General features: G+C 42.4%; 1 long non-coding RNA gene and 1 pseudogene across 2 annotated transcripts in view; both read left to right on the forward strand.

Moving 5' to 3' along the window:
- The window catches only part of LOC307069162, a 458,782-nt gene that overhangs the window by 367,072 nt on the left and 72,982 nt on the right, over nt 1-18,728 (forward strand). The gene's annotated exons all lie outside the window — the stretch shown is intronic.
- On the forward strand, nt 8,910-10,340 carry LOC307069387 (E3 ubiquitin-protein ligase makorin-1-like; annotated as a pseudogene). Its single transcript has one exon. The product of its transcript is annotated as an E3 ubiquitin-protein ligase makorin-1-like (transcript).

The raw sequence follows: 18,728 nt of genomic DNA on the forward strand, positions 1-18,728 counted from the left end.
AAGATGTTAATGCTGATTCTACAGAGGCCCTGATGCTGCTTATGAGTCATGCCCTGACAGTGTTCCCAGCTAAGCGCCTGATGCTAGGCCTCACTCAGGCCCTGTCACTCTCCCTACATCAGACTCTGACGCTGTCGCTACCTGAAGCCCTGACACTGGTTCTAAACAAGGCCCTGATACTCTCAGTAACTAAGGTGTTGACACTATACCTGGGTCATTTCCTGACAGTATACCTAGATCATAATTTAACCCTGTCTTTAACTAAAGTCGAGCCTCTTATGGCAACTAAAACCCTGATGCTGTGCCTAACTCAGGCCCTGAATTTAGCCCCAAGGCCATGACACTGTCCCTAACTAAGGCCTAGATTCTGGTCCAACATCAGGGCCTGATACTGTCCCTAACAAAGTGCCTAACTCCATGCCTGACTCAGTCCCTGACAGTGTAGCTAACAGAAGGCCGTGACGCCAGTCCTAACCAAGACCCTGACACTGTCCCTAACAAAGGCTCTGATGGTAGTCATAACCAAGGCCCTGACACTGTCTCTAAGTAGGGCCTGAGACTACGGTAACTCAGGCCGTGACACGATACCTAACCAAGGCTCTGATGCTAGTCCTAACTAAGGCGACGTCTTACAGCATTTAACAGAGGCATTACAAAAAAATGGACTTCTAATAGCTCCAGAAAAGTTTGAAACTGGACCACTTATGACTTATTTATTTAGAATAATACATACACAAACTGTGACACATCAACCATTACAACTTCGGAAAGATACTTTTCGAACATTAAATGACTATCAAAAACTATTGGGAGATATTAATTGGATTAGACCTTATTTGAAAATAACTACAGCAGAATTGAAGCCTTTATTTAACATATTACAAGGAAATTCAGATCCAACCTCATCTCGAAATATGACCCCTGAAGCAGAAAAGGCTTTACAGTCGATTGAATCGGCTTTAAATAACTGCTTCTTACAAACAGTAGATTACAGAAAAGAATGGTGTTTGCTAATCTTGCCCACTCCAGGCTCACCTATGGGTATACTTTGGCAGGAAGGACCTTTGGAATGGACCCATTTACCAGCTACTTCAAAGAAAATAGTTAGTTCCCATCCTATGTTAACAGCAACTTTAATAGCTAAAGGAAGAAAAAGAAGCAAGGAATTGTTTTGAAAGGATGTGACTAATATAATTATCCCTTATAATAAAGATCAACTACAAATTTATTACAGAATGATGAAGATTGGCAAATAGCTCTTAGTTCTTATACTGGACAAATTCTGTTTCATTTGCCAAAACATCCGCTATTACAATTTTCTGCTACACAGCCAGTTATATTTCCTAAATGCTATGTTGATCAGCCAATAGAAGATGCAGCTTTAGTTTTTACAGATGGATCATCTAATGGAAAAGCTGCTTTACTTATTAATAATGTTCCAAAGGTAATTCAAACTCAGGAAACTTCTGCTCAAAAAGTGGAATTAATTGCAATAATACATGCTTTTGCTGAGTTACAGAGCCAGACTTCCAATTTATATTCAGACTCACAGTATGTGGTTAAGCTATTTCCTCATATAGAAACCACAGTCTTGCCAGAGCATAAAACTACAATTTTTGATCTTTTAAATTGTCTGCAAAAACAAGTTTGGGCACATTCTTTATGTTATTATGTCGGTCATGTAAGGTCGCATTCTAACTTGCCTGGAAGCATATGTGAAGGTAATCGCCAAGCTGATCTTTTGACACAAATTGTAGCTTTCCCTTGTATTGAGGAGGCACGAGCTTCACATAATTTGCATCATCAAAATTCCGCAGCTCTGCGATATCAGTTTCATCTGCCTCGGCAGATAGCCAGATCTATATTTAAAAATTGTCCACATTGTCCAACTTATTCATCCAGTTTGCCCATGGGGGTTAACCCTAGAGGATTATTACCTAATATGTTATGGCAAATGGATGTAACTCATGTGCCAACTTTTGGAAAGCTGTCTTATGTACGTGTTTCAGTGGATACTTATTCTCATGTAATTCTTGCCTCAGCAAGAACCGGAGAAGCTTTTAAGGATGTTATGCAACACTTATTTTTCTGTTTTGCCTTTCTAGGCATTCCAAAATCTCTAAAAACTGATAATGCTCCTGCCTACGTTTCAAAGGCTTTTACAGACTTTTGTGAAAAATTTAATATTTCCCATTCTACGGGAATCCCCTATAATCCTCAGGGTCAAGCAATAGTGGAAAGAGCCCATCATACTTTAAAAGTTCAAATTACAAAATTACAGCAAGGGGAATTCAAGTATAGTTCTCCACATCACATTCTTCAACACGCACTATTTGTATTAAATAATTTGAATACTGATTCACAAGGTAATGCTGCCATGATGAGGCATTGGAATCCTGCTATTAATAAACCTAAACCTAGGGTGAATTGGAAGGATCTGCTCACTGGTCAATGGAAAGGACCTGATATTTTACTAACCAGCGGCAAAGGGTGTGCTTGTGTATTTCCACAGGACAATGACTCGCCGTTGTGGGTGCCTGACCGTCTCATCAGACATGTCGGGCCCTCCGCCCCCGCCTTACCACTTTCCAGTCAGGCACAAGACACCACATCTGGAGACATCAGCTGATGAATCACCATCAGCTAAAGAACCGCTGCTGCAGCAGATACAAAACCTCACCATCGGAGAGAGACCAATTCTTTGTCTGCCACGTCCACGCCCGAGACCTCGCAAGAGACAAGCCATCTCTACGAGAACTTCGAACCCACCAACTTGGGGTCAGATTACACGACTTGCTGACGACACCGAGAAAGTGCTAACAGACTGGGGAGCTACCTTAAGACCTGGAAATCTTTTTGTTGCTATGCTTGCTATATTGGCCTGCCAGGTAACTAGGGGAAATGCTTTGGGTAATTCTTATTGGACTTATCTCCCTGATCCACCAATTTTACAAACTGTAGCCTGGGATAATGAGGATATACCAGTATCTACTACTATGCCCAGGTTAATGGGAGGAGCCATAAGCTCCTATCCACATAATAAATTTAAAACAAATAATAATTTTACTTTTCATGGAAAATCAGGGATCCATCCTATATGTTTTATATTTCCATCAATTAATAATTCTGTAGCCTCTCGTAAGGATGGATGTATACCGGTTTTTCTTAAAGGACAGCTTACTGCTTCTCCTTCGAGTCAATCTAATAAGAGACTTCTTTGGTCTTTGATTTATCTAGCACCCGGAGAGGATCCAACTTATAATCAACCTTCCACTCATCCTTTAAAATTTCCTCCTTGTAATCCTCCTTATGGTATTTGTACAGGAGTACAATCATCTATATTACAACCTCCGGAAGACCAATTGGATAGTAACTGGGATGCTGTAGATACCAATACAGGATTTCCTACATGGAATTATTGTATATATTCTTCAAGAATAGATATTCCCATACAGGATACCACAAAAAATGTGCATGATTGGAGTAATCCTGATCCATCTAAGTATTATAGGTCTTATTTACAACATCATGCACATTATGATCGGAATAATTCATTTATTCCTTCTTCTATGCATGTTAATAGATGGCACACTGGAGGATGGGTGCCTCCTATCCTAACTATGGCTCAAGATAATATGTATTATGCACAGACCCAGCTTTGGAAAGCTATTGCTGCACCATCGCCAGTTATTCTTCCAAGACCTAAAAATATGGGCATTTATTCTATGCAGGCTTGTGTGTCAGCACCTTATGTATTCTTGGTAGCCCCAAAATATGTGGATCTACATATTTATCATAATACTTCTGATTCTACTTTTTGGACACATTGCTATGATTGTATTTTGACAAGTTGTATAAATCCCTCTATGAATGTACGAGTTTTAATGATTCTTAAACGACCACCATACATTATATTGCCTGTAAAATTATCCTCTGCCTGGTATGATGATTACGGCTTACAAGATTTGCATGAAACTGAAGTTTTATTACGTTCAAAGAGATTTGTTGCAGCTTTAGTTCTACTAATATCTACATTTATAGCTGTAATAGCATCATTTTCTCTTTCAATAAGTTCCTTAGCTCAACAAGTACCTACAGCTCAACATGTAAACGAGCTTTCAAAAAATGTATCTTTAGCTCCGGCTACTCAGGAAGATATAGACAGAAAGTTAGAAGCAAAGGTGGATGCCTTAGAAGAAGCAATTTTACACATAGGGCAGGAATTAACAGTGCTCAAAGTAAGATTAGCTTTGAGGTGTCATAAAAAATATAGAGGGATTTGTGTTACTCCTCTAAAAGTGAATGAATCATTATATTCTTGGGAACAAATTCAGATATATTATGGGAGTTTGGAACCAAACGGATGTTAGTTTAGACTTTACTAAATTACATCAAGAGATTCATGACATAGGAAATACAAACTTAGATTTATCTCCGGCACAGTCTGCTCAGAATTTTTTTGAAAGTATTAAGTGATTTGTGTCACATAAAACCTTATTCTCAATGCTCATTAATGGAGGAATCATTGCAGTAGTTGTACTAATTCTGATATTTTTACTTCCAGTCATCGTCAGAATAATTATTAAAAGCATCAAACAACTTTCCGTGGAGCTACGTACTGCACTTTTAAAAAATAAAAAAGGGGGAGATGTCGGAAGCCATCCTGGAGCCATTGCACCATGACAAAGTCATGAAGCAACGGAAGGCGAAACTGCAAGGCAGAACCATACCAGGAAGGTGGACTACAGCTCTGTTCTTATGTTTTATGATAATAAATTTACATATAGGGGCAATTTTGGGGGCATGTTGCTCCACGTGAAAGAAAAATTCCTCTAAGGACTCCCCCTCCTGAAACTACCACAGAATGGGAAGTACCCACTAATGCCCAGGGGAAATAGGTAAAGAATTAAGAGCCTGGAACTAAGGGGATGTTTTTATGGAAAACACCCTCTAGTATGGAGTTATGGCCATGGACCGGAGATTCTGATGACATAGGAAATTTATAGTTCTATTATAAAGGAAGATTAATTATAGAAAAGCAAATGCTTAGAGCAGAATTCGTTGCTAGGATAGGGAGAAAACTCTGTCTCAGTTGGAGGAAACAACAAGCAAGGGCATGCAGGGTATATTGTAAATATTTTCGTGGAACCATTGTAAAAGGTTGCCCATGCAAGAAGAGAAATAGGAACAAGTAGCTCCAACTTGTACAATTAAAATAATTATATAACTGCTTGGCTTGATTACTAAGAAATAACCTGTGATTAACGGGAACTTGCGGAAATATTTTACTGGGACATCTAGAAACTAGGGGATATTTTTTAAAAAAAATATTTATAGAATATTTTGAGGTTTGGTTGTGCTAAGATTGTTTGGTCACATACCTGGTAATGTAATCAACTCCAATATATAAACCTGTGATTGTAAACAATAGAGAGAGAGAAACATGCAATGCTGATACTTTAAGAAGTGTAATAGATTTATTTCCTTCGCCGACGCTAGCCATCCCTTGGGTATCCCTGGGCTCGCTGGAGCTGGACTCCAGCAGATCTCATTCAGATTTGACAGAGAAATCAAAAGCTTTACAGACAAGCAAAAGCTAAGAGAAATCAGCACCATGAAACCAGCTCTACAAAAAATGCTAAAGGAACTTCTCTAAGTGGGAAACACAAGAGAAGAAAAGGACCCACCAAGACAAACCCATAACAATTAAGAAAATAGTAATAGGAACATACATATCAATAATTAGCTTAAACGTGAATGGATTAAATGATCCAACCAAAAGACACAGGCTCGCTGAATGGATACAAAAACAAGACCCATATATATGCTGTCTACAAGAGACCCATTTCAGACCTAGGGACACATACAGACTGAAAGTGAGGGGATGGAAAAATATATTCCATGCAAAGGAAAATCAAAAGAAAGCCTGAGTAGCAATACTCATATCAGATAAAATATATTTTAAAATAAAGAATGTTACAAGAGACAAGGAAGGACACTACATAATGATCAAGGGATCAATCCAAAAAGATATAACAATTATAAATATATATGTACCCAACAGAGGAGCACCTCAATATATAAGGCAACTGCTAACAGCTGTAAAAGAGGAAATCAACAGTAACACAATAATAGTGGGGGACTTTAACATCACACTTACACCAATGGAGATCATCCAGACAGAACATTAATAAGGAAAAACAAGCTTGAAATGACACAATAGACCAGATAGATTTAATGGATATTTATAGGACATTCCATCCAAAAACAGCAGATTACACGTTCTTCTCAATGGCACACAGAACATTCTCCAGGATAGGTCACATCTTTGGTCACAAAGAAAGCCTCAGTAAATTTAAGAAAACTGAAATCATATCAAGCAGCTGTTCCGACCTCAATGCTATGAGATTAGAAATCAATTACAGGGAAAAAAACGTAAAAAACACAAACACATGGAGGCTAAACAATACATTACTAAATAACCAAGAAATCACTGAAGAAGCAAAAGAGGAAATCAAAAACTACCTAGAGACAAATGACAACAAAAAACATGATGATCCAAAACCTATGGGATGCAGCAAAAGCAGTTCTAAGAGGGAAGTTTATAGCAATACAAGCCTTCCTCAAGAAACCAGAAAAATCTCAAATAAACAATCTAACCTTACACCTAAAGGAACTAGAGAAAGAAGAACAAAACCCAAAGTTTGTGGAAGGAAATAAATCATAAAGATCAGAGCCAAAATAAATGAAATAAAAACAATAGCAAAGATCAATAAAACTAAAAGCTGGTTCTTTGAGAAGATAAAGAAAAATGATAAACCTTTAGCCAGACTCAAGAAAAAGAGGGAGAGGACTCAAATTAATAAGATTAGAACTGAAAAAGGAGAAGTTGCAACAGACACTACAGAAATACAAAGCATCCTAAGACACTACTACAAGCAACTCTATGCCAATAAAATGGACAACCTGGGAGAAATGGACAAATTCTTAGAAAGGTATAACCTTCCAAGACTGAACCAGGAAGAAATAGAAAATATGAACAGACCAATCACAAGTAATGAAATTGAAACTGTGATTAAAAATCTTCCAACAAACAAAAATCCAGAACCAGATGGCATCAGAGGTGAATTCTATCAAACATTTAGACAAGAGCTAACACCCAACCTTCTCAAACTCTTCAGAAATTTTCAGGGGAAGGAACACCCGCAAACACATTCTATGAGGCCTTCATCACCCTGATATCAAAACCAGACAAAGATAGTACAGAAAAAGAAAATTAGAGACCAATATCACTGATGAATATAGATGTAAAAATCCTCAACAAAATACTAGGAAACAGAATTGAACAACACATTAAAAGGATCATACCCCATGATCAGTTGGGATTTATCCCAGGGATGCAAGTATTCTTCAATTTACACAAATCAATCAATGTGATACACCATATTAACAAAATGTAGAATAAAAATATGATCATCCCAATAGATGCAGGAAAGCTTTTGACAAAATTCAACACCCATTTATGATAAAAAGTCTCCAAAAAGTGGGCATAGAGGGAATCTACCTCAACGTAATAAAGACCGTATATGACAAACCCACAGCAAACATCATTCTCAATGATGAAAAACTAAAAGCATTTTCTCTAAGATCAGGAAGAAGACAAAGATATCCACTCTCACCACTATTATTCAACAGAGTTTTGGAAGTGCCAGACACAGCAATCAGAGAAGAAAAAGAAAAAAAGGAATACAAATTGGAAAAGAAGAAGTAAAACTGTCATTGTTTGCAAATGACACGATACTACACATAGTGAATCCTAAAGATGCCACCAGAAAACTACTAGAGCTAATCAATGAATTTGGTAAAGTTGCAGGATACAAAATTAATGCACAGAAATCGCTTACATTCCTATACACTAACAATGAAAGATCAGAAAGAGAAATTAAGGAAACAATCCCATTCACCACTGCAACAAATAGAATAAAATACGTAAGAATGAATCTACCTAAGGAGGTAAAAACCTGTACTCAGAAAACTATAAGACACTGCTGAAAGAAATCAAAGATGATATAAACAGATGGAGGTATAAACCATGTTCTTGGATTAGAAGAATCAATATTGTGCAAATGACTATACTACCCAAAGCAATCTACAGATTCAATGCAATCCCTATCAAATTACCAGTGGCATTTTCTACAGAACTAGAACAAAAAAAATCTTAAAATTTGTATGGAGACACAAAAGACCCCGAATAGCCAAAGCAGTCTTGATGGAAGTTAAAAGAGCTGGAGGAATCAGACTTCTTGACTTCAGACTATACTACAAAGCTACTGTAATCAAGACTGTACGGTACTGTCAAAAAACAGAGATATACATCAATGGAACAGGATAGAAAGCCCAGAGATAAACCTACATACCTGTGGCTAACTCATCTATGACAAAGGAGGCAAGGATATACAATGGAGAAAAGACAGTCTCTTCAGTAAGTGGTGCTGGGAAAACTGGACAGCTACACGTAAAATAATGAAATTAGAACACTCCATAACACCATACACAAAAATAGACTCAAAATGGTTTAGAGATCTAAATGTAAGAGCAGACACTATAAAACTCTTAGAGGAAAACATAGGCAGAACACTCTATGACATAAATCACAGCAAGATCCTTTTTGACCCACCTCCTAGAGAAATGGAAATAAAAACAAAAATAAACAAATGGGACCTAATGAAACTTAAAAGCTTTTGCACAGATCACTCAGAGATGCGGCACGGGGCAGAGGGGAGCCAGCGGGCACCTCAGTTTCCGTCCCCACCCCACCCCTCGCCTCGCCGACTTCTCCTCCCCGCAGCTGGACCAGAATTATGTGATCCCGGAAGTTCCGGCGCCATTGCTGTGTGGGATAAACAGTAATGGCGGAGCCTGCAGCTCCCGGAACAACAGCCACAACATCAGGAGCACAAGCAGCAGTGGCGGCGGCCTCCCCCACCCCTACCCCCACAGTCACCTCCCCGTCCCTGGGGGCGGAGGGCGGGGGAGACGGCAGCAGCGGCGGCTGGACTAAACAGGTCACCTGCAGGTATTTCATGCATGGGGTTTGTAAGGAAGGAGATAACTGTCGATACTCACATGACCTCTCTGACAGTCCATATGATGTAGTGTGCAAGTATTTTCAGCGAGGGTACTGTATTTACGGAGACCACTGCAGATATGAACACAGCAAGCCACTGAAACAGGAAGAAGCAACTGCTACAGATCTAACTGCAAAGTCACCCCTTGCTGCTTCCTCAAGTCTCTCATCAGTAGTTGGACCGATTGTTGAAATGAATATGGGCGAAGCTGAGACAAGAAATTCAAACTTTTCAACTGTAGGAGCGGGTTCAGAAGACTGGGTGAACGCCATTGAGTTTGTCCCTGGGCAGCCCTACTGTGGCCGTACTGCCCCTTCTTCCACTGAAGCACCCCTGCCGGGCTCAGTGACCAAGGAAGAATCAGAGAAGGAGCAGACTGCAGTGGAAACAAAGAAGCAGCTCTGCCCCTATGCTGCAGTGGGAGAGTGCCAATATGGGGAGAACTGTGTGTATCTCCATGGAGACTCGTGTGATATGTGTGGGCTGCAGGTCCTCCATCCAATGGATGCTGCCCAAAGATCACAACATATAAAATCTTGCATCGAGGCCCATGAGAAGGACATGGAGCTCTCGTTTGCCGTACAGCGCAGCCAGGACATGGTGTGTGGGATCTGCATGGAGGTGGTCTACAAAAAAGCCAACCCCAGCGAGCGCTGCTTTGGGAACCTCTCCAACTGCAACCACACCTACTGTCTCAAGTGTATCCACAAGTGAAGGAGTGCTAAGCAATTTGAGAGCGAGATCATAATGTCTTGCCCAGAATGCCGGATCACATCTAACTTTGTCATTCCAAGTGAGTACTGGGTGGAGGAGAAAGAAGAGAAGCAGAAACTCATTCAGAAATACAAGGAGGCAATGAGCAACAAGGCGTGCAGGTATTTTGAGGAAGGATGTGGGAGCTGTCCATTTGGAGGGAACTGTTTTTACAAGCATGCGTACCCTGATGGCTGTAGAGAGGAGCCACAGAGACAGAAAGTGGGAACATCAAGCAGATACCGGGTCCAACGAAGGAACCACTTCTGGGAGCTCACTGAGGAAAGAGAGAACGGCAACCCCTTTGACAACGACGAAGAAGAGGTTGTCACCTTTGAGCTGGGCGAGATGTTGCTTATGCTTTAGGCTGCAGGTGGGGAGGAAGACCTGACGGACTCTGAAGACGAGTGGGACTTGTTTCACGATGAGCTGGAAGATTTTTATGACTTGGATCTATAGCAGCTTTGCGGGGCGTGTGAACTGGTCTGCTGAGCCTCAGACAGCAGCCGTCCCTGCTTGTGGCAGCAGTGCCCGTGGTTCTCTTCTAGGCAGGCCTCTCAACTCCAGGTGCTGTCGTAATAATTTTTACCCAGGGCCTGTCTTCTCGATCCCTCACCTTTCCCCAAGGAGTATGTTGTTTTCTCCGTTTAAAAAGGTTACAAAAATAAATCTTAAAGTTAGTTTTTTGGGGGACATGCATTTAACTGTCAGACAGAGTGTAGGTTTGTTGTGTCATCTGTTTTCAGCCAGATTCACACAGTTCAAGGGTGGCATTTCTGGATTTCCAGTACTCATTTTTGAGGACCCCAGGTTCAAAAGTAACAGCATTGGCCCTGCTTTGGGGTCCAAGAATTGGGGTGATAGGTGAAGGATCTGAACTGTGGCATGTAGCCTTCTGCTATAGACTTAGGCGGATGCTTGAGGATTCCGGTGAATCCTGCACATCTGTGTTTTTATATCTGTTCCCTGCCCTGTAATCCCCACCCTGTGCACTTGTTCTGTGGTTTTGGTCCCTTGTTTAATTGCACACAAGTACTACTGCTGGGTAACCAGAACCAGGTGCGACTGTGTTGAGATTTTTACTGTGTTTAGCCTGATAGGAAAATTGTGAAAGAACACATATAAAGATATAGTGGAATAAAATAAATGCAGAGTTGGAAGTTGACTCACAAGGGCTGATAGACTTGGTACGTGTGAGTGTATAACAAGCTTCTCATCCCTGCATAGATGCAGTGTCTGTAGCCTTAGTGGAAAAACTCAAGTTTAGTGGTTTCAGCCTCGTGTGGCAAATAGATCTTAAAGGACAAAGCGGTATATTGGTAGCTGTTAATAGAGCAGGGCTAGCTCTGTCTATATAAATAGGGAAATGGGCTTAGACATAGAAGTTCAAACTCTCAGGTTATCTCATGTATTAACACAAACTGCGTCTCAGTTACACAATTGTATTTAATGTTTTATGATCTCCTAGACTTTCTAGTCCAGGCACTTTTTGACAAACCTTTGTCCTCATTTGAGGGGTTTTGTTGTTGGGTTTCTCTGTTCGTTTTTGTGGGTATTTGCCTCATTCCAGCCCTGAGCTTTGCAGCTAGACAGGTGTGATTGAAAACTATGTTCTAACGCATTTCCTGTAGTGGAGTAATTGGTTTGCAGTAGTAAGTCATGCTTTTCCACTAAAAGGGGACGGAGAGGTGGTAATCCACGAGATAAGCTAAAGATAAATTGTTAGAAGAATTCCTTGATTAGAAATTATAAATATGCGTTTTGTTGCTCTATTTCCTGAAAATAAATTGGAGATGCCCCTGATTTGTCCATCTACTGCTTTGATTCCTTGGATACCACTCATTCTTTCACGTTAAGAAAAAACAAGTAATTGTTGCAGAGGTCTCTGTATTTTGCAGCTGCCCTTTTGTAAGACGCACTTTTCCCAAATAAAACAATTTTAAAAAACCCATTAAAAAAAAGCTTTTGCACAGCAAAGGAAAACATGAAAAAGATGAAAAGACAACCCTGAGAATAGGAGAAAATATTTTCAAATGAAGAAAATGACAAAGGATTAATCTCCAAAATTTACAAGAAGCTCATGTACCTCAATATCACAAAAACAAACAACCCAATCCAAAAATGGGCAGAAGACCTAAATAGACATTTCTCCAAAGAAGATATACAGATTGCCAACAAACACATGAAAGGATGCTGAACATCACTAATCACTAGAGAAATGCAAATCAAAACTACAGTGAGGTATCACCTCACAGCAGTCAGAATGGCAATCATCAAAAAATCTACAAACAATAAATGCTGGAGAGGCATTTACTGGAGAAAAGGGAATGCTCTTGCACTATTGGTGGGAATGTAAATTGATATAGCAACTAGGGAGAACAGAATGGAGGTTCCTTAAAAAACTAAAAATAGAAGTACCATACTACCCAGCAATCCAACTACTGGGCATTTACCCTAAGAAAACCATAATTCAAAAAGAGTTATGTACAACAATGTTCATTGCAGCTCTATTTACAATAGCCAGGCCATGGACGCAACCTAAGTGTCCATCGACAGACGAATGGATAAAGAAGATCTGGCACATATATAAAATGGAACATTACTCGCCATAAAAAGAAGAAAAACTGAGTTATTTGTAGTGACGTGGATGGACTTAGAGTCAGTCCTACACACTGAAGTAAGTCAGAAAGAAAAAAACAAATACCGTATGCTAACAGAGATATATGGAATATACAGAAAAACAGTTTATGAAGAACCTAGGGGCAGGACAGGATTAAGAACACAGACGTAGAGGGCTTCCCTGGTGGCGCAGTGGTTGAGAGTCCGCCTGCCGATGCAGGGGACACGGGTTTGTGCCTCGGTCCGGGAGGATCCCACATGCCGCGGAGTGGCTGGGCCCGTGAGCCATGGCCGCTGAGCCTGCGCATCAGGAGCCTGTGCTCTGCAATGGGAGAGGCCACAGCAGTGAGAGGCCCGCATACTGCCAAAAAAAAAAGAGAACACAGAGTAGAGAAAGTACTTGAGGACATGGGGAGGGGAAGGGTAAGCTGGACGAAGTGAGAGAGTGGCATGGACATATATACATTACCAAATGTAACATCGATAGCTACTGTGAAGCAGCCACATAGCACATGGAGATAAGCTCAGTGCTTTGTGACCACCTAAAGGTGTGGGATATGGAGGGTGGGAGGGAGATGCAAGAGGGAGAGGATATGGTGATATATGTGTATGTATAGCTGATTCATTTTGTTATACAGCAGAAACTAACACACCATTGTAAAGCAATTATACTCCAATAAATGTGTAAAAGGAAAAAAAAAGCCCAGAGATAACCCTACACACCTATGATCAACTAATCTATGACAAAGGAGGCAAGAATGTACAATGGAGAAAAGTCAGTCTCTTCAATCAGTGGTGCTGGGAAAAATGGACAGCTACACGTAAAAGAATGAAATTAGAACACTCCCTAACACCATACACAAAAATAAATTCAAAAGGGATTAGAGACCTTAACGTAAGACCAGACAGTATAAAACTCCTAGAGGAAAACATAGGAAGAATACTCTGACATAAATCACAGCAAGATCTTTTTTGATCCACCTCCTAGAGTAATGCAATAAAAAAGAAAACTAAACAAATGGGACCTAATGAAATGTAAAACATTTTGCAAAGCAAACTACAAACAAGATACAAAGACAACCCTCAGAATGGCAGAAAATATTTGCAAATGACTCAATGGACAAAGGTTTAATCTCCAATATATATAAACAGCTCATGCAGCTTAATATTAAAAAAACAATCAACCAAATATAAAAATGGGTAGAAGATCTAAATAGACATTTCTTCAAAGAAGACACAGAGATGGCCAAGACGCACATAAAAAGCTGCTCAACATCACTAATTACTAGAGTAATGCAAATCAAATCTACAATGAGGTATCACCTCACACCTGTTAGAAAGGGCATCATCAGAAAATATACAAACAGCAAATGCTGGGGAGGGCGTGGACAATTGGAACCTTCTTCCACTACTGGTGGGAATGTAAATTGATACAGTCACTATGGAGAACATTATGGAGGTTCCTTAAAAAACTAAAAATAGAATTACCATATATTCCAGCAATCCCACTTCTGGGCATATACCCAGAGAAAACCATAAATCAAAAAGGCACATTCACCACAATGTTCATTGCAGCACTATTTACAATAGCCAGGTAATGGAAGCAACCTAAATGCCCACAGACAGACGAATGGATAAAGATGTGTACATATATAAAATGGAATATTACTCAGCCATAAAAAGGAATGAAACTGGGTCATTTGTAGAGACGTCGATGGAACTAGAGACTGTCATACAGAGTGAAGTAAGTCAGAAAGAGAAAAACAAATATTGTATATTAATGCATATATGTGGAACCTAGAGAAATGGTACAGATGAACTGGTTTGCAGGGCAGATATAGAGACACAGAGGTAGAGAACAAACGTATGGAAAGCCATGGGGTGGTGGTTGTAGGATGAGTTGGGAGATTGGGATTGACCTGTATACATGTATATGTATAAAACAGATAACTAATAATAGCGTGCTGTATTAAAAAAAATAAATGAAATTAAATTTAATTTTTTTTAAAATAAATAAAATTTTAAAATAAAACAGAAGAAAGTTTTTCCCTTCACACAGATGTATTTTTATGAATGAATTATTTCCAAGCTTATATCTATAAATACATAAAAGAGGAATAAGATCTACCTTGAACCAAAAAAGAAAGAAAGAAAAAAAAACAGAACCCACCAGTTATACAGAGGAAAACCCTATCATGGCACTTGCTCTAGTGGTAAGCAATTCTGAAGTTGGTCAGAGGTGGGGAATCATCTCCCATGCAGCCAGCAGCCCCCCCACAAGGAGCGTCCTCATTGCAAAGCTAGGGGATCGTGCCAAGGTGTCTGTGAGTAAATGTGAGCTGAGCCCCAGGTCAGCTGCTGCTGAACTGTTCCCACCCTTCCCAGGTAAAACACCTGAATATGAACAAGGACTTGAAAGCCTAGAGGAAGGGCCGTGGAGCCACACCAGCGACAGCACACAGGCCGACTTGGTGCCTGCAGGCCAGCCAGGATGGTCCTGGCCCTGGGCGCTCTTCTGGAAGCTTTCCATTTCCTTGCCTGAGATACCCCTCCTGTCCCGGCCCTCACTGCTTTTTTCCTTCCTCACCTCTGCCCGAGGAGAAATACCAGCGGCAGGTATGGGTGACACATCCTCTTCTTTAGCAGGTGGCAGCCTGGCAACTCCTGCAGAAATTCCAGCAGAGCCCCACTCACACTGGGCCACCCACAAAGCCACGGCCCCTCACTCCCTCCCACCAGCACAGCCCCGACACTGCTGACGGGACAGAGAATATGGCGTCAGGCACAGCTGCAGGGGTTCTTGCTGCCTGGAGCCGTGTTTATATTAACCTTAAACCAGGCACACCTGGGGAGGGCTGGTCGGCAGCGTCAGGCTACCCAGGTCAGCCAATCCTCACCCCTCAGGGGCTCACATTGCAGAAAATGGACCTCGCTGAACTGGGAGGGTTCAAGGAACAGGTGTGGGCTCTTGAGAGTCAGGAAAGACAAGGGTCTGCAGCTCTGGCTTGTTTTCTAATCATTTTATCTGGCCCATGAGTGGGAGACAACTTCAAGAAGTCCCTCTCCTAATGAGAGGAACCCAGGAGTCAGGGAGAGGAGGGGTGATGGGTGGAGACAGAGGCCTGGTGCCACGGCTGCAGTGGAAGTCTCTGGGAGATCAGGCAGAGGGAGGCCACACAGAGTGATGCCCAGGGTCACAGGCCTGTCGGAGCTGTTGTTTGTTAGTTCAGGTCCTGCTCTGAGGTGCTCTGTGTCAGCTGTGAGTGACAGGTGAGCTGGGGGTTCTCTGCAATGAGGGCTATGTGCACGGTTCCTGTGTGCCCAGCCCTACCAGGGTACCTGCCCAGGGGAGCTCCGTATTGTGGGAGGGACCTGACCACGAGAGCCCCATGGGCTGCTGGGTAGTTGCACAGGTGAGCTCCATAATCTGGGAGTGGCCTGACCACGAGAGCCCCTTGGGCTGCTGGGGTCCTGCTCAGGTAAGCCCCATATCCTGGGAGGGGCCTGACCACGAGAGCCCCATGGGCTGCTGGGGAACTGCCCAGGTGAAGTCCATATCCTGGGAGGGGCATGACGACAATAACTCCATGGGCTGCGGGTGTCCTGCCGAGGTGATCTCCATATCCTGGGATTGCCCTGAGCACGAGAGCCCCATGAGCTGCTGGGGACCTGGTAAAGGATATCAGGACAGTCAGTGAAGCCACTGAGGATATACATCCAGTAGTTCCTAATTCCTACAACCTGCTGGTCATTCTACCATCTACCAGGATATGGTATTCTGTATTAGACTTCAATGACGCCTTCTTCTGTATTTCATTAGTCCCAGAGTCACAAGAAATTTTGGCTTGTGAGTGGCAGGACTCAACATACAACAAAAATATATAGTGCTGGGCCGTCCTACCGCAAGGGTTCAAAAATTCCCACACCATCTTTGGGGAAACATTAGCTAAAGAACTAAAAGTTCTACCTCTGGAAAAGGGAACCCTCCTTCAATATGCAGATGACATTCTGATCACCAGCCCAACTAAGGAGGCCTCTGAACTACCTAGCCAATAAAGAATAGAAGGTGTCCAATAAAAAGGCTCAAATATCACAGACTAAGTTGACCTGCCTGGGCTTCATTCTCACAGAAGGTCGGAGAAGCCCATCCCAGGAAAGGGAAGAAGCCATTTGCAGCCTTACCCCTTCTAAAACTAGAAGACAACTTAGGGGTTCCTGTGGAGGCCGGGGTTTGCTGCATCTGGATCCGTAACTACAGTCTAATAGCTGGGCCTCTATATGAAACACTGACATGAAAAGATGATGATCCTTTTGAATAGAATCCAGAAACAGCCTTTCAAGAATGGGAAGAGCAGTCAATTCAGACCCTTGCCCTGGAACTCCCTAATTAAGCTAAACCCTTTGACCTTTACATACCTGGTCAAAGGCGAATCGGTCTTGCAGTATTAGTGCAAAAACTGGGACCACTTGAAATGGAAAAACACAAGAATGCCCTCCAGGGAGGATAAACTACGGTCACAAAGGGCTTGGCCCGCCACCCCATCCGGCCAGGATACTGGGGGTATCTAAAATCTTGGAAATCAGCATCCCGCAAGGCCAGCTCCCTCCTAAGGGAAAACGACCCCACGTGGTGATCCTAACCACCCACCATGCCCTGCAGTTGCAGGGGTCGCTCCGTGGGTACACAGACCTCGAGAGAGGAGACCCTCCAACGCCAACCTCCAGAGGGACAAACAGGGGCAATGGGACCCCATGACGACTCATGTGACCATCACTTAACCTGGAGTTTCTCTCAGAAAACAACAACAGTGTGCCCCAAAAGAGCAGACTACTTCTTGCAGGACTTACTGCACCCAGAGGCGAGCTAATAAGCTTGGCGGGGGAACCGTATATCACGCTGTCACCATAGAAAAGCCTACAGACACCACAGTGATGGCGGCCAGTAAGACTGGCTGGACTCCTGGCTACTTCAAAAGACCGTTGACTCAGTGGGCATCATGGTCCTGGATCACCACCAACCCTGGACTGTCTGGGAGTTGAGAGGGCAGGGCTCTGACACCTGGTGCTGTTTGTACGTTAATTCAGGGGCCTAACTGAAGAGAGTGCAGACTACTGGTCAGAGCATCTAGGCTGGCAGAAACCATCATCCTAAGGTGGGCAAACAAATGTGGGGCGGGGTAAAACTGGCCCCCCAAACGTCTCTGTGTATCTCTTTCCTGGACCCTTAAAGGTCATTAGAATCTATAACACTTCCAATGCTGGTGCTCAGGCAGACGAGCAGTGAGGCAGGAGGCCTGGGGACAATCAACCTCACCTGGAGGCTGCTGGGGAGAAGTTCTGCCCTCCCCCCTGGTTATGAGGCCTCTCAACTCAGCACCAAGCAGTTACAAAAGAAGGGTCTGCACCCTCAGCACCCCAAGAATGAGGAACGGGACAAAAGGTGGAGGAGGGGTTTGTCACCAGCAAAGCCCATTAAAAATTCCTGGGAGATAAAAATAGAATCTGGGCAATAAAATAAAGTCTAACCTTTTTTTCCTTTGTGCTTTGTCTAATTTCACGTGCTCCTAGTGTTCCACATGCAGAGGTCCCACACCAGGGACTTCAGAGCCGATTTCCTAGTGCAGAGTGGCTGGGTCGACACGTCAGCTTGCGGGGCCCCATCCAGACTCTGCGACATAGAGCCTGAGCTGCAGCCAACCCGGCCCTCGAGAGTTCCGTGCCCTCCCTCCCGCTGATGCTGCCGGGATCCCTACACAGCAGCCCCGCCAAAGCCTGAGGGGGAGCGCACGCTCTCACCTCTCCATTCTCTGAACAAAATATAAAGTTTCCTTTGCTTCTGAACCAAACTCAGTCTCGGTCTGTTGGCTCCAATGACACTGGTCAGGGGGACCCTTGTTGGGGCCCACTCTGGAGGGTCAGTAACAGAAATTGAGAACATTGTAACTTCAATGAACAGATGTGTGAGCCAAACTGTAATTAACATAGAACAGTGTATAAGCCTCGGGTAAAATAAGATGTTTCTAAGACTTCCATTTGATATTTCCATCACTTTATTATAAGCAAGTTCAGTGAAGACGTTTGTCTTATTTGTCAGGTCAACATTAGAGAAATGAAGTGATTTCTTTCCAAGGATGTACATCTAATAATCTTGGCTGAAGCTTCAGTCTTGGTTTGAATGCTTTTCCATTGAAAATGATACCTCTCTTTCAGTTCCCCCATTTCTCAGAA

Source organism: Hyperoodon ampullatus, assembly GCF_949752795.1.
Source record: "Hyperoodon ampullatus genome assembly, chromosome: X".
In the NCBI taxonomy this organism is placed as follows: domain Eukaryota; kingdom Metazoa; phylum Chordata; class Mammalia; order Artiodactyla; family Ziphiidae; genus Hyperoodon; species Hyperoodon ampullatus.